This window comes from Triticum dicoccoides, chromosome 2B, assembly GCF_002162155.2.
Source record: "Triticum dicoccoides isolate Atlit2015 ecotype Zavitan chromosome 2B, WEW_v2.0, whole genome shotgun sequence".
Classification (NCBI taxonomy): Eukaryota; Viridiplantae; Streptophyta; class Magnoliopsida; order Poales; family Poaceae; genus Triticum; species Triticum dicoccoides.
In genome coordinates, this window is record NC_041383.1 from 774518808 (window position 1) to 774532842 (window position 14035).

Below are 14035 nucleotides of genomic sequence, written 5' to 3' on the forward strand. Positions count from 1 at the left end.
CACGTAAGCACTCAATGTCGTGTGGGCGTTATCATTAGTAGCACACGTGTGGGCGCTCCTCGTGCGAACGGACACACGACGCTCGCCCGAATGTGTGGGTGAAACTGCTCTTCGCCCACACGACGCTCGCACGCTGATAGATGGTAACTACAGTTGTGCATATGTGGCAACTAGTTAATCACACACGGCAACTATTGTTGACCATACATGGCAACTATAATTTGACCACACGTGGCAACTCCAATTAGTTACACATGGCAACTAAAGTTAATCACATATGGCAACTACAGTAATTAGACATGATAACTATAGTTAATTACACATGCAACTAGAGTTAATTACACATGCGTTCACGCTCACGGGATGGGGGTGAGCAGTTGCCACACAAGGTCGTGTGGGCCGTCGTAGTTGCGCCCGAACATGTGGGCAGTTTTAATATTCGCCCACACAGGGTCATGTGGGTTAGCTCCTGGGTACGACCAGACGGGTCGTGTGGTCAGATATCCATTATGCCACACGTGTGGCAGTTACCGGCGTCCTAAGTTTAACAAATAAAAAAAAATATAAACTACTCCCTCCGTTCCTAAATACTTATCTTTCTAGAGATTTCAACAAGTGACTACATACGGCGCAAAATGAGTGAATCTACACTTTAAAATATGTCTACATACATCCGTATGTTGAGTCCATTTGAAATGCCTTGAAAGACAAGTATTTGGAAATGGAGGGAGTATATGTCATAAAAATTATACCGTGAAAATCCACTACTGTAATTTTTGTAGCATATACATTTTATTTTGTTATTTATGTAGATGGTCAAACTTTGACTCAAAATACAAAAGACCTTAAAAACCTCGGAGGGAGAAACTACTTCCTATATTGTTTTTTTTGTTGAGAAATTCAACACGTTATTGATTACGAACATCAATATGCAGAGTTCCCAGTTGGAATCCGGAGCAGAATACACAGTACAAGAATTAACATCAAACTCAGAAGATAGTGCTATCATGTGTGCTGAAGCATTCAGAGAACGGCCAACATGTCTGAAAGACAAAAGTGAGAACGCCGTTGCAGTCTCTTCATATATGCTACCACCACACGAACTTTCATCCCGTCGAAGATGCTGTTTATTATTGTAAACCAGATATACAATAACCCGTAATTCCTATTATGTATTTCCCGTCCCATAATGTAAGACGTTTTTCCATACTACACTGGACATGCTGGCGGAATGCGGATGCCACATGAGGTGAGTGTAAGTTGGGGTGATTGATGTAGCCGCAGTACACCGGATCCTTCAAGTACGGGCAGATGCAGCCCTCCTGCTCCTGCGCCCGGAGGTTCGAGCAGCACAACGTCGAAGGTGCACTCCAAGGTCCTTGGATGGCTGGATCGCAGGGCGCAAGCATATACTTCCTCCGTTCCGAATTACTTGTCTTGGATTTGTCTAGATACGGATGTATCTAGACTCATTTCAATGCTAGATACATCCGTATCTAGACAAATCTAAGACAAGTAATTCGAAACGGAGGGAATACAACTTAGCAATACAGACCAACTTTTGGGGCAAAATGATGTTCTTAGTTATTTTTCTATGGGAAATGATTGGGATCACCAAGCATTCTTCGTCCACTGTCTCGTGGGTATGGCACGTGTCCTGTGGGCCTCGCGTCTCCACCTTTGTGAAACAACGCTCATGTTACGATAATCTACTCTTTCTCTCTCGCATCTCTCCTTCATCTAGCCGAGGCGCTGGCAGCCATGCCGCCGGCAAACACACCCGCTGCTTCGCTGCTGCCACCGGCAAGAGAGCGCTCCGCCGCCACAGTCGACGGCTTCCTCCACTGCCCACCCCTCTCTCCTCCTCCCTCTCCTCGATCAACGACGTTGGCTCCTGTTGACCGGGTGACGATGAAGACGACCTCCGCTGTATTTTCTTTCTGAAACATCACATGTCTTGCAAAAAATCTTTTGGCAACAAGACCTGTGTTGCGAAAAAGTGAAAACTACAAAATGAAATTCTGCAACGGCAGTTCTGTTGAAAAAAAAATCTACAGCAAGAACTCGATTGAAAAAAATATCTGTAACTTGACCTATGTTGCAGAAAAATTCTGCAACGCAACATGTGTTGCAATGGCATAGAATGACGCTCGGCGCTCAATCGGTCAGATCCGATGGCTCGTGAGGCGACGGATCTTTTAAAAAGATCCGCCAGCTGACGCATATATAGCAGCGCCCTTTTTCTATGCGCGGATCGTGGGATTCATTTGGGAAAAGATTAGGAGTAGAGACTATATAGGATCTTTTTTTTTGCGATTAAGACTATGTAGGATCTACTGTTCTTTAGGATTAGATTAGAGATGTGATTTGACAATGTATGGTAATTTCAATTATTGCAATTTTGGTGATGTATGAAAATATGGATTAATGTGATTGAGCGACTTATGGTAAGATTTGGTCTTTAGAAATTGACCGTGATTGTTTTTTCACATAAAGATTGCTAAATAACTTGCACCCTCATGATGGAAAGTTCTGATCCGTTTAAAAAAAATCATTGTGTGAGAAGTGAGGCAAAAATAAACCAGTATGAGGGAGTGGTGAGAGGTGGAACGAAGAAAAACCGGACAAAAACAAACTGTACCATGCTACCAAGTGCTCCATTAGGAGTAGAGATAGATGGCATCGGTGGGTAATATTTTGCAACTTTGGGGGCAATTTCAATGACGTACCGCCAGAAGCAATAGCCCATTTATTATTAGGTATAGATATAGATGTAGATAGATTTATGTAGATGGTCAAATTTTGACTCAAAAGACCTGGATGGAGAAACTTTGACGTTATTAATTACGACCAGTTGGAATCCGGAGCAGAATACTGAAAAAGGGTCCCCCGCTTTGTATTCCAAAGCAACCAACATCAAGTACAGATAACGCTGTGGCGAGTAGCACAACACATCAAAAAAAAAAGAAACAAATGCCAACCACGGCAGCTTGGCAAAGCGCGGATGAACCGCCACCGCGGCGCCCACCGAACACAAATCACCACAGACCGAGGCTCCGATCCGCCGCGTACCAAGCAACACCTCCAGGAAGGGATGCGACGCCGACGACGCTGCTGCCCGGACGAGTCCTCAGGTTTTCCAGGGCACGCGGAGGGAGGTGGGGGGTGGATACCACCGACACCCTCCAGGAAGGAATGGTGGCACCCGCAGGTGTCACCGCATCGGGGCCGAAGCCGGCAAGGATTTCTCCCGCATTCCAACCCCAACCGCCCAACCGGACGGAACCGACCCGCCAAACCGACATCCACCACCATGCGCCAACGCAGTAGAGCCGCCACCCACGCCGCCTCACCACGAACACCACCACGAGGCCAAGAGGACCGGGGAGAAGCTCACCATGACGGGAGCAGCAACACCGACGCCGAGCGGGAGGGAACCACCTCCACCGCCGTCGTGCGGGAGGCCCGTGCCTCCGACACCGTTGCGGTAGCGGTCCGGACGCGGCAGCGGGGCATGCCGGGCCACCCCTGGCCCAGCCAGGCCCGAAGCGGGCCCGTTAAGCCCCGCCAGCCGCGATGCAGCAGGCCGGCATCGTCGTCGCCGGCACCCAGCCGCTCGTCGCATCTCCCCCGCCTCCCAGAAGCCACGCCGGAGACCATCCCCGCCGTCGGCCCGCCCAGGCCCAGATGGGGCCCGAAGGGCCCAAATCTGGGCCGAGCGGGCGACGCCAGATCCCGCCGCCCCGCCGCCCAGCTGCTCGCCTGCATGCGCCACGGAACCCCGCTGCCACGCCAGACCGCCGCCGCCTAAACACACCACCCGGAGCAGCTTCGCCCGCGCCGGAGAGCGACCGGGAGGGGGAGGGCCAGGAGGCCGCCGCCACCAGCAGCCCCGGGGCCAAGCCGGCCATGGGCGACGGCGACGGTGGCGGGAAGGGAGGAGGGAGGGAGGGCCTGGCGCGCGGCCGGTCGCCCGCGGGGGAGGGGGGGGGGGGCGACGCGGTCGCGCGAGGGAGAGATTCTCGTATGTTCGTGCTCCGTCACCTTCTGAAACTCGGGGCCAGAATACACAATACAAAAATTAACATGAAACTCGGAAGATAGTGCTATCATGTGTGCTGAAGCATTCAGAGAACGGCCAACATGTGTGAAAGACAAAAGTGAGAACGCGGCTGCAGTCTCTTGATATATGCTACCACCACACCAACCTCCATCCCTTGGAAGATGCCGTTTATTATTGTAAAAAGCAGATGTACAGTAACACATAATTCCTATTATGTAGTTGGACATGCTGGCGGAATAAAGAGGCCACATGAGGCGAGTGTCTTGAGCAAGTTGGGGCGATTGATGTAGCCGTAGTACACCGGATCCTGCAAGTACGGGCAGATGCAGCCCTCCTCCTCCTGCGCCCGGAGGTTCGAGCAGCACAGCGTCGAAGGTGCACTCCAAGGTACTTCTTTTATGACTGGATCGCAGGGCGCAAGCATATACAACTTGGCACTACAGATCAACTTTTGGGGCATCGCACCCCCTCCCACCACCATTACAAGCACCACGCACATTGCCACCGCCGCCGATCTAGCCATGATCTTCGATGCCGCGACTTATCTCTGGACACAATGTCCTTAAGTTGGTGTGGTGCATGGTAAACCAACCACACCACTCGTATTTATATGCGCAGGAGCGAGGCAGGCAATGTAACGTGTCTAGACCATTTTGAAGATTTTGGGTACCTAATCTTCTATACCTAACTAATCTATATTTATATCTATATCTATCTATAGCTAATATCTAATATCTATATCTATATCTAGACCTAACTAATCTAGATCTATACCTTTTTAGAAAGGAGGCGCTTGCACGACTTTAGCGTACTGAAGGCCTTAAAGCGTTTATAACAAGGTTTGACGACAAGGAAAATAAAACAAATAAGTAAGTTCGATACAAACCACGGGCCAAAGGCTCAAGAGACAAAACACGCACACGACATGACCGGACTGACACATGAACGCATGACGACAGATCAATCTCCATGTTGGTGGCCTTCCTCCTGAGAGCCTTTGCATTGTGTCTGAGTTTGCCACACATCGCCTCAATAGTAGATGCCTCTGTGGTCTTGTTTAGAGGTTTTTACAGCTATAAGAATGTGGCCATTTTACGCAACGCATCAGCTGGGTGTTTAAAAAAATGCCTTCGATAAGAGATTTTGTTTCTAATTTGCCATAGGGCACAGGGCAGCATAGAAAAGATAAGCCATGCTAATTTGCGTGAGAGACTCGTGAGCCTCCCACTAAGGGTATGAAAAGCAACAAAAGAAGTTTGTGCCCAACTGCACCTCGTGACGTCTTGGACACATCCCTGAAGGAAATGAGCCAAGAATCATTTGAAGAAAATATGATTTGAGTCTTCCATTTTCCCATAGAGCGGGCACATGTTGTCCCCCACTATGCTCAGCTTCTACACTTCCACACCCGATGGTAGTCTATTGCACACAGGCACAACTGCCAAAGAAAAATCTTGATTTTGGTTGCAATGTAATCTTGAATTTCATTGGAATGTGTGCTTTCCAGATATCCATTGCTTGGAAAGGAGCGGTATTTTGATGTAGGAATGGTAAGAGAGCTACTAGAAAACTGCCCAGATGGCTAAAACTTCCAACGAAAAGAATCAGGTTCAGCAGACAGATGAGTGTCCCTAAGCAACGCAACCAGACGACCCCATTCCTCCAACTCTAATGGCCCTAGGGAGCGACAAAATTGAGGGCCCCACCGTCCATTTTGCCAATTCTCGCTGACCAATGAGTTTGGGTACCGCTAAATTGCAAAGAGACATGGGAACTAAGAGATAAACGGATTTGGTCCGAGCCAAACGTCCAACCAAAACACCGTGGATTGGTCGTTCCCAATTTTGTGCACAACACCAACACGTAGCAGATGGCGGATCTTCATAATTTATTTCTAAAATTATGATTTGTTATGACATGTGTCCATTGAAACTAGAACATGTTGAAAGTACTTCTACCCGACAATGTCTAAGCACAGTCCTCCAACGCCTATCAGAATTCTCGAGCCCCACTTGGCCATCAAGAGCAATTCATATGTTTGGTGATGATAATACCGAGGCCCCCAACCTCCTTTGGAGCACAGATGATCTGCCAATGCACCATGTGATATTTTTGTTTCTCAAGTTATTTACCCCAAAAGAACCTGGATCTGGCAATATCAAACTTTGCATGAACTGTGTCTTGCAACAAGAAGAAACCCATGGTAAACATTGGGAGACTAGATAAGCAGGCATTGATTATGGTTGTCTTGTCGCCAGTCGACTGGTACCTGCCAACACATGGTTCAACTCTACCAGCAACTCGATCGGTGATAAAGAGGAAGTCTTCAATGGTCAAATGCTTGTTGATGAGCGGCATACCAAGATATTTGATTGGGAGGGATCCCAACCTGCAGTTCATAATGTGGGCTGCCCTCAAACGGTCCTCCAGACTCCCATGACGTATGGCTTGCTCTTATATATGAAAGTTTATCTTCAAGCCGGACATCGGTTCAAAACAGATTAATAGGAAATTTAGATATATCAGACTGGCGGGGTCATTCTTAATGATAGCTAGATTACCCATTGTGCCAATTGGCGTAGAGATCAACTGTGGGCCAGAAGTTAAGAGAACTATTCAATGGAGTTTTTCATGAATTCCCTGCAAATGATTGCTCATAAAATGTACTTATTTCCCTTGATGATTTACTTTTGATGACATCAGACTGTGTTCCTGATGGAGCCGCAACAAATGACTGGAAACATTCAAATCAAGAACCCCACCCGGGATTAAATGAGCACGTGAAGCATACGCGTAAGTCGGCCAGATATCAGGGGTAAAAGGCCATAAGAGAGGCAAAATATGCCATCCGGCCAGCTGCAACGGTCGAACGCCGGGCAACACAAAGCCGCGAGCCAGAAGTTTAGCAAATTATTTGAAGTATTTTCTCCGCAAATGTACAAGAATGATTACATTCATAAAGCGTTTCCACCACGACCATCATTGCCCATAGCTTCTCTCGCGACTTACTTTTGATACATGACCAGTTGAGCCAATTGACGCAGAGGATAGCTACACCCCATAAGCTAAGCGAACTATTTTGAAGGTTTGTTTTTCGGGTGTATTTGAAGGATTTTTCCTCAGCTGTCTGCAAATAATTATGTTCATACTGCGTTTTCTATTCTTCTTGACAATGTTCTTTACCTATAGTTTTCTTTGATGATTTATATTTGATGACATGAGACTTTGTTCCTGAAAGATTTTTTTTCCCAACCGTCTGGAACCGCACAAACACCAACTACAACCAGAAGCTAAGCAATATATTTTGTGGAAATTCACTTTGACACATGGTCCTGCCACCGGTTAAAAAATTTCAAAATGTCAAAACATTTCGAACAAAAAATTGGCGCGTACATCTTGACACTATTTTTTTTCGAGGTGACACTTTCATTAGGACACGGACATTCTTTTTTTTAGGTAATCACGGGCATTCTATTAAAAGAAAGGACATGTGCTGGACTCGGTCCACCGAAAGCCCATTCTGCCGCTCAGCCCGCATCCCGCTTCTTCCTCTACTCCGTCCTCTCCGCTCGCACGCACGGCACAACCCACAGGAACGACACACTCTATCAGTACCCACTCGCCGGCGGCGGTCAACAGATATGAGCAACGGCCGCCGCCCACCGGCCACCCCCGGACAGCTATATGTGCTTCTCCCCTGGTTCGTGCGTGACTTCGCTTCGAGAGGGAGGGAATAGGATGGGAGGATTTGCCATGGTCGACCAACGGTGGTGGCGATGGGCCATCCGCCGCCTGCGCGCGGACGTCCCTGCGTCGCCATCCTCATCGAAGCGCACGAGATCCCTGGCCCTCCAGTGACCGCGCGTCGTCGTCGACGGGATCTGAGGGCAGCGCGGCGGCCTCACCCGGGCCTCCTCTGCTGCCCCCAATCCCCCACGGCGACCAACTGGCGGGCCGTTCCCGGGAAATCGCTTTCCGATGGTGGCAGGCAGTGCCGGCAGCTCACCGCAGCAAGCCCAACCTCCGGATGCATCTTCAGCTTCAGACGTGAACTGAATCCGCCTTGATTCCACCGCACATTTCGGACACGGCAACCCACCACTGGCAAATGCGGTATGTTCATATTTTATCTCCGATGTCGTGAAAGAAACTGTAAAGTCAGACGACATTGTCGCTTGCAAATCATTGGAGATGAATTGCATCGAAAATGCGGTTCACTAAGTGTTGTTCGATGACCCAAGTGGTTAGATGCTTGGGCTATATTAAACAAACTTAACAGTTAAACATATGGAACTAATATGCATTATTGGTTTGAACTGTTCAAACAATATCATGTGTTTGTGTTTAAGAAGCGGGTGATGTTAAGAATTCAAAACTGTGAGGCACAGTCCTCACTCCACATGCGCCCAACCGAAGACATGTTCTAGTACCAGTGAATATTTGACTTCTTCAATTCAGTTGCATGATTGTGCCGCTGCCCTTTTGGATGATCCAAGCACCAAAAGGCCAACTGCCAGCGGCATCCAAAACAAGAAAGATGTTTAGGGATATAGAACGTGCTGAAGATCTGTTTGTTATTTGCTATACTTGTAGTCTTATATTGCATTCCATAAGACAAGATTTTTTTGTTTTTCATAACCCCTTGTTGAGAGGGAGGACATGGGCACAAGCAAGCCCGGTCCAGCAAAGGTTTGCAAAATTGCATATCCATATGCCATAGCACTTGTACATATTATGATTCTCAAAAAGGAAAACGGAAAAACAGCTGTACATATACAACACAGGCATAATTTGGCAAGAAGTAATTATTTATTGTGCTTATGCCTAGATTGACAAAGAACCTTTCCAAATCCATTAGAACTGATGCGGCATTACAGGATGGCATGTCGACTCATAATATTTGATCAAAAAGTTTTCTATGTTAAGTATTGCATTGACAATTAGGGCGTCGCCGGCTTGTAGATGGCATCATGGCAAGTTGGCAACAATCATATAGCTGATCTAGTACTCTAATGAGTCTAACTAGAACCACTTGCTTGAGATTACATTTCTTAAGTGTATGATCGCTCTGTCCTCCTTCCAATTCCATCACGCTGATAATTGAGATCTCCGAAATTTAATTCAAGTACCAGCCATGTTTGCTGCATGTTGAACCACAATAATTTATCTTCTGCTTTTGGAAGGAAAAAAGTATCTTGTTGCCAGTTCAGGCTACAAAACAACTGCAGCCATGACCAGCATTTCTCTGGTGTAAGGGGGCATCCGTCATGAGACCAACCAGCCAGCTTCTCCTGCTGCTCTTCTTGGCATGCATCTTGCTCCTTCCCATCCAGGCCCCCGCTGCTGACAAGCTTCAGAAAGGCCAGAACCTCACCGACTCCGACGGCGACACCCTCGTCTCGGTCGGCGGCTCCTTCACCCTTGGGTTCTTCTCGCCCGGGGTGTCCACCAGGAGGTACCTCAGCATATGGTTATCGGTGTCAAATGACACCGTCTACTGGGTCGCCAATCGCGACGACCCTCTTCGTGACACGTCTGGCATGCTGGTGTTCAACGATGCAGGCACTATCGTCCTGCTCGACGGTGCCCGCCGGACGGTCTGGTCTTCAGATTTCTCCGGCGGGGCTTCCACCGCAGCTGCTCAGCTTCTGGAGACCGGCAACCTGGTCGTCCTCAACGGGAGCAGCGACGCCTATCTGTGGCAGTCGTTCGACCACCCGTCGGACACCTTGCTGCCCGGCATGAAGCTGGGTAAGAACTTCTGGACCAAAACCGAGTGACAGCTCACGTCGTGGCGATCGGCCGACGACCCATCTCCGGGGGACTACCACCGCACGCTGGAAACCAAGGGGTTACCGGAGCTCGTCACTTGGCGTGGTCAGTGGCGGAGCTAGAAGCACATTGCGCCTGGGGCTAAGCTATGTGAGTGAAAAAATTCTATGATTTTCTATGCTTTCTCTAAAGGAATTACAAGGGAATTTCTTAGTAGGCCTGGGGCTATAGCCCCAGCTGCCCCATGCCTGTCTCCGCCACTGGGCGTGGTAACGTCAAGACGTACCGCACAGGGCCATGGAACGGGGTCTACTTCAACGGCGTCCCGGAGGCATCGACTTACGCGAACATGTACCCGCTGCACGTGACGGGTTTGACGGCCAGGCCGATGGAGATAACTTACGGGCATACCGCTGTGCCCGGCGCACCGCTTACCCGCGTCGTGGTGAACCACACCGGTGTGGTGGAGCGGCTGGTGTGGGATGCCAACACCAGGTCATGGGTCTTCTTCTTCAGCAGGGGGGCGAGGGACGCCACCTGCGATGCCTACGGTAAGTGCGGGGCGTTCGGCCTCTGCGACCCGGAGGCAGCATTGTCGGGGTTCTGTGGCTGCGTGCCGGGGTTCACGCTCGTATCGACGTCAGCGTGGCAGATGAAGCAGTATGCGGGCGGGTGCCAGCGAGACACGGTTCTGGAGTGTCGCGCCGGGAAGACGACGGACCGCTTCAAGGTGGTGTCTGGAGTGAAGCTTCCTGACACGCAGAATGCAACGGTGGACATTGATGTCACTACACTCGAGGAGTGCGAGGCAAAGTGCTATGCCAACTGCTCATGCTTGGCCTACGCCGCCGCCGATATCAGAGGTGGCGGCAATCGTAGCGGCTGCGTCTTGTGGATGGATGCCATTGTTGATCTTCGCCTCATTGACAGCAAGCAGGATCTCTATCTGAGGTTGTCCAAATCAGAATTTGGTATGTACAGTTTATCCATCCACTCATTCTTGCCATACATGGCTTTTTTTGTCTTGGGAGGAAATTGACCAGAAATTCAATTCTAAGGTATGCACCCGCATGAACAGTAAAATCAAGGAAAATAGTGACATATTTAAAAAAAATGAAATGTTTTAAGAAAGAACATGTTTAAGCACTCTTATTTTTCTTTTTTTTGCCAAGATCACCACATATGTTATTTCTTGACAAAACAATGCATGCAGTTAGAAGACACCAACACGATTGTTGTCTAAATTTTTTAGATTTTTACTGGAAACATCTTAAAGAAATGTAGTAAAAAGCTGCGTACAAAACACTCAAAGTGGTCGGACCCTTCCGTGGACCCTGCGCAAGCGGGAGTTACGTGCACCGGCCTGCCGTTTTTATTATTTTAACTTAATATTTCTTGATTTTACTATTCATGTGGGTGTATATGAGCCCCTGAGCTTAGAAGTACCACCCTCGAAATTGAATTGAGTTACGGCATGAGAAGAGATGACAGTAAAAAAAATGCTTCATCAATGGAATTCATCATTTTGATAGAAGCAACATATTTTACGTTTTTCCAGTTTCTTTTGATAAGATAAGCTTATCAGTTGAGAATTTTAAGTTTCCATGTTTGATTTTTTATAATAGGTGGGCCATCTATATCGGTGTTTCCTACTTGGATTATCATAGGTGTATCTGTAGCCTTGATCATCATTCTGGTTCTCCTTGCTTTCTGGTTTTCCACCAGCATAGGACAAGTCATATTATGGCTATTAGGTAAAAGCTCAACTATATAAACACATTATTCTCTTTCGTATTCCTTTCTTTTACTATTCCGAAGAAGGAAGGAAATGATCTCACAAGTATAATTAATTTCCAGAAGGACATGCAGTTTGCCTTTGTATTATAAGAAAGGCCACAGGAAATTTCTCTGGAGAAAATGTCATTGGCAGGGGCGGATTTAGCGACGTCTACATGGTATGAACTGTTCTTGTACATATGAAGTGGCTTTTGTTGTAGATTGTATACTTCGTATATCTTTCTTTTTTGCGGGATATACTTCATTATCTGCCCTAACATGTCACTGTATAATCACCAGGGGCGGCTATTCGGTAGAGAGTTTGCTGTGAAGAAGCTCAGACGGGATCGTCTTACTGATAAAGGCAAGGAAGATTTCAAAAGGGAAGTGAAAATGATGTTCACGCTCACGCATGTCAATCTTGCTAAGCTCCTCTACCATTGCCGGGAAGGAAATGAGTGGATACTAGTCTATGAGTACACGGAGAACAAAAGTTTGGATCGCTACATTTTTGGTACTCGTTGCAATGCATGCCATGCTAATCTATCATTATATGTACAAATGGAATCCACAGCTATTTGTACACGCTTTTGGCCTCACACCTATTTGGAAATGCAGGGGAACAAAACAGGCCCCGCTCCTCATTGAATTGGGCGCAGAGACTGGAAATAATTTGTGGGGTCGCCGTTGGTGTTGAATATCTTCACGGCATGAGATTCGTTCACAGGGATCTAAAACCTGGCAACATACTTCTCAGCGACATGTGGAAATCTAAGATAGCAGACTTTACCACTGCAAAGCTGTTCATCGAAGAGGAGACCGATCCGACAGTAGTACTGACACCGTATGAATGATATTTCCAAGTCTCTGATGTTTCATATTCAATTAGACTACTAGGACATGGACCATATATGATTGTTTCTTTTCCAGTTTCTCTTTGTCCAGTAGACAAGAATTGACTCCATGTTTTATTTTATTAAATGAAGGGGGTATGTGGCTCCAGAGTATTCTCCGAAAGGGCCCTGACGTACAAGTGTGATGTATATAGCTTTGGAGTCGTCTTGCTGGAGATAATCGGAGGGAGAAGGAGAACAAGCATGGCAACGTTCCTTCCTGATGTAAGTCTGATCATGACTAAACACACGTCCTCTAATTTCTCCCAACTGAAAAGTGTGCCACTAACTATGTACCAGTAATCTTTGTTCAATTTTCCACACAATGCACAAAACACGTTACACACATTCCAAACATAGCCATATCAAATAATAATGAGTATTACTTCATATATCTGAGCACATTTTTGCAGTCCTGGGAAGCGTGGAGTCGTTATCCCAGGGAACTACTCCTTGATCCAGAAGTGGTTGAACCTGAAGGTGAGCTCTTGACAAGGCTAGCCAGATGCGTCCAGATTGGCCTTCTCTGCGTGCAGCATTTGCCCGAGGTGAGGCCTGCAATGTCTGAAGTTGTGACAATGCTAACCAACGCCGACTCACAGCTCAATGTGCCAACGGACCCCACCGCCAACCCGGGAACAGGACCTGTTGCACAACTAATCTCAGAGTCAGATGACACCCCTGGACCGAGCCAGGCCTTCTGACCATCTCAGCATCTCCTGCAGCATTCAGCATATGGTTCGTGATTATCTGGGGCAGCATCCTTTCGGTTTGAGTTCCTCATCCTTCCTCACGGCTTCACTGTGTTTCAGCCTATCAGGCCAAAGAAGTGTCAGTGCGAGAGAGACACGCCTAAAACTTACTGGCGGTCCCGGACTTGCGATCCGAAATTAGTGTTTTATTTTGTACTTTTAACACTGGACATCGCCTTTGTGTTCAATTCCAGTGTTCAAACTACGGCAGGATTGTTTGAATTTTCTAAAATGAATAAGGGAGTGTATTTTGTATGTCACTATCATAGCTCTTATCAAATGTTGCCTTCGTTTTTTGGAATCAATGTTTTATTTTGTTTTACTTTAACACTGGATATCACCTTTATTTTCCTTTCTTGATTCTGTTCTTCGAATTACGGCATGATTGTTGGAACTTTGGTTCCAAGAATGATAATTTGCACACCAGTTGTAATGTGGGACTTGCAGTCTCTGGTTGATGTTTTGTTTTTGTTCTTAAAACACCGGATATCGCCTTTTGTTTTCCTGTCTGGATTTGTGCTTGTTCAAACTAGGACAAGATTGTTGGAACTTCCAGTACGAGAATAATAACTGGAGTATGTCACTTTCATATTTGTTATCAAATCCTGCCTTTGTTGTTTTTCCAAAGATTTATCATCTTTTTTGCCATATATGAGCTGAATGCTTCCGAGAAACTTCGATAGACCAAGCTTTGACTACCACCTCTCTAAAATCTTCCCTAAGTAACTAGGAACACCTCCAAGGCCAAAATCCCAGAAAATAGGGGTGTGGTCACTACG

General features: G+C 47.2%; 1 pseudogene; it reads left to right on the plus strand.

Moving 5' to 3' along the window:
* Nucleotides 1-9330: 9330 nt before the first annotated feature.
* On the plus strand, nucleotides 9331-13208 carry LOC119361369 (annotated as a pseudogene).
* Nucleotides 13209-14035: the final 827 nt, after the last annotated feature.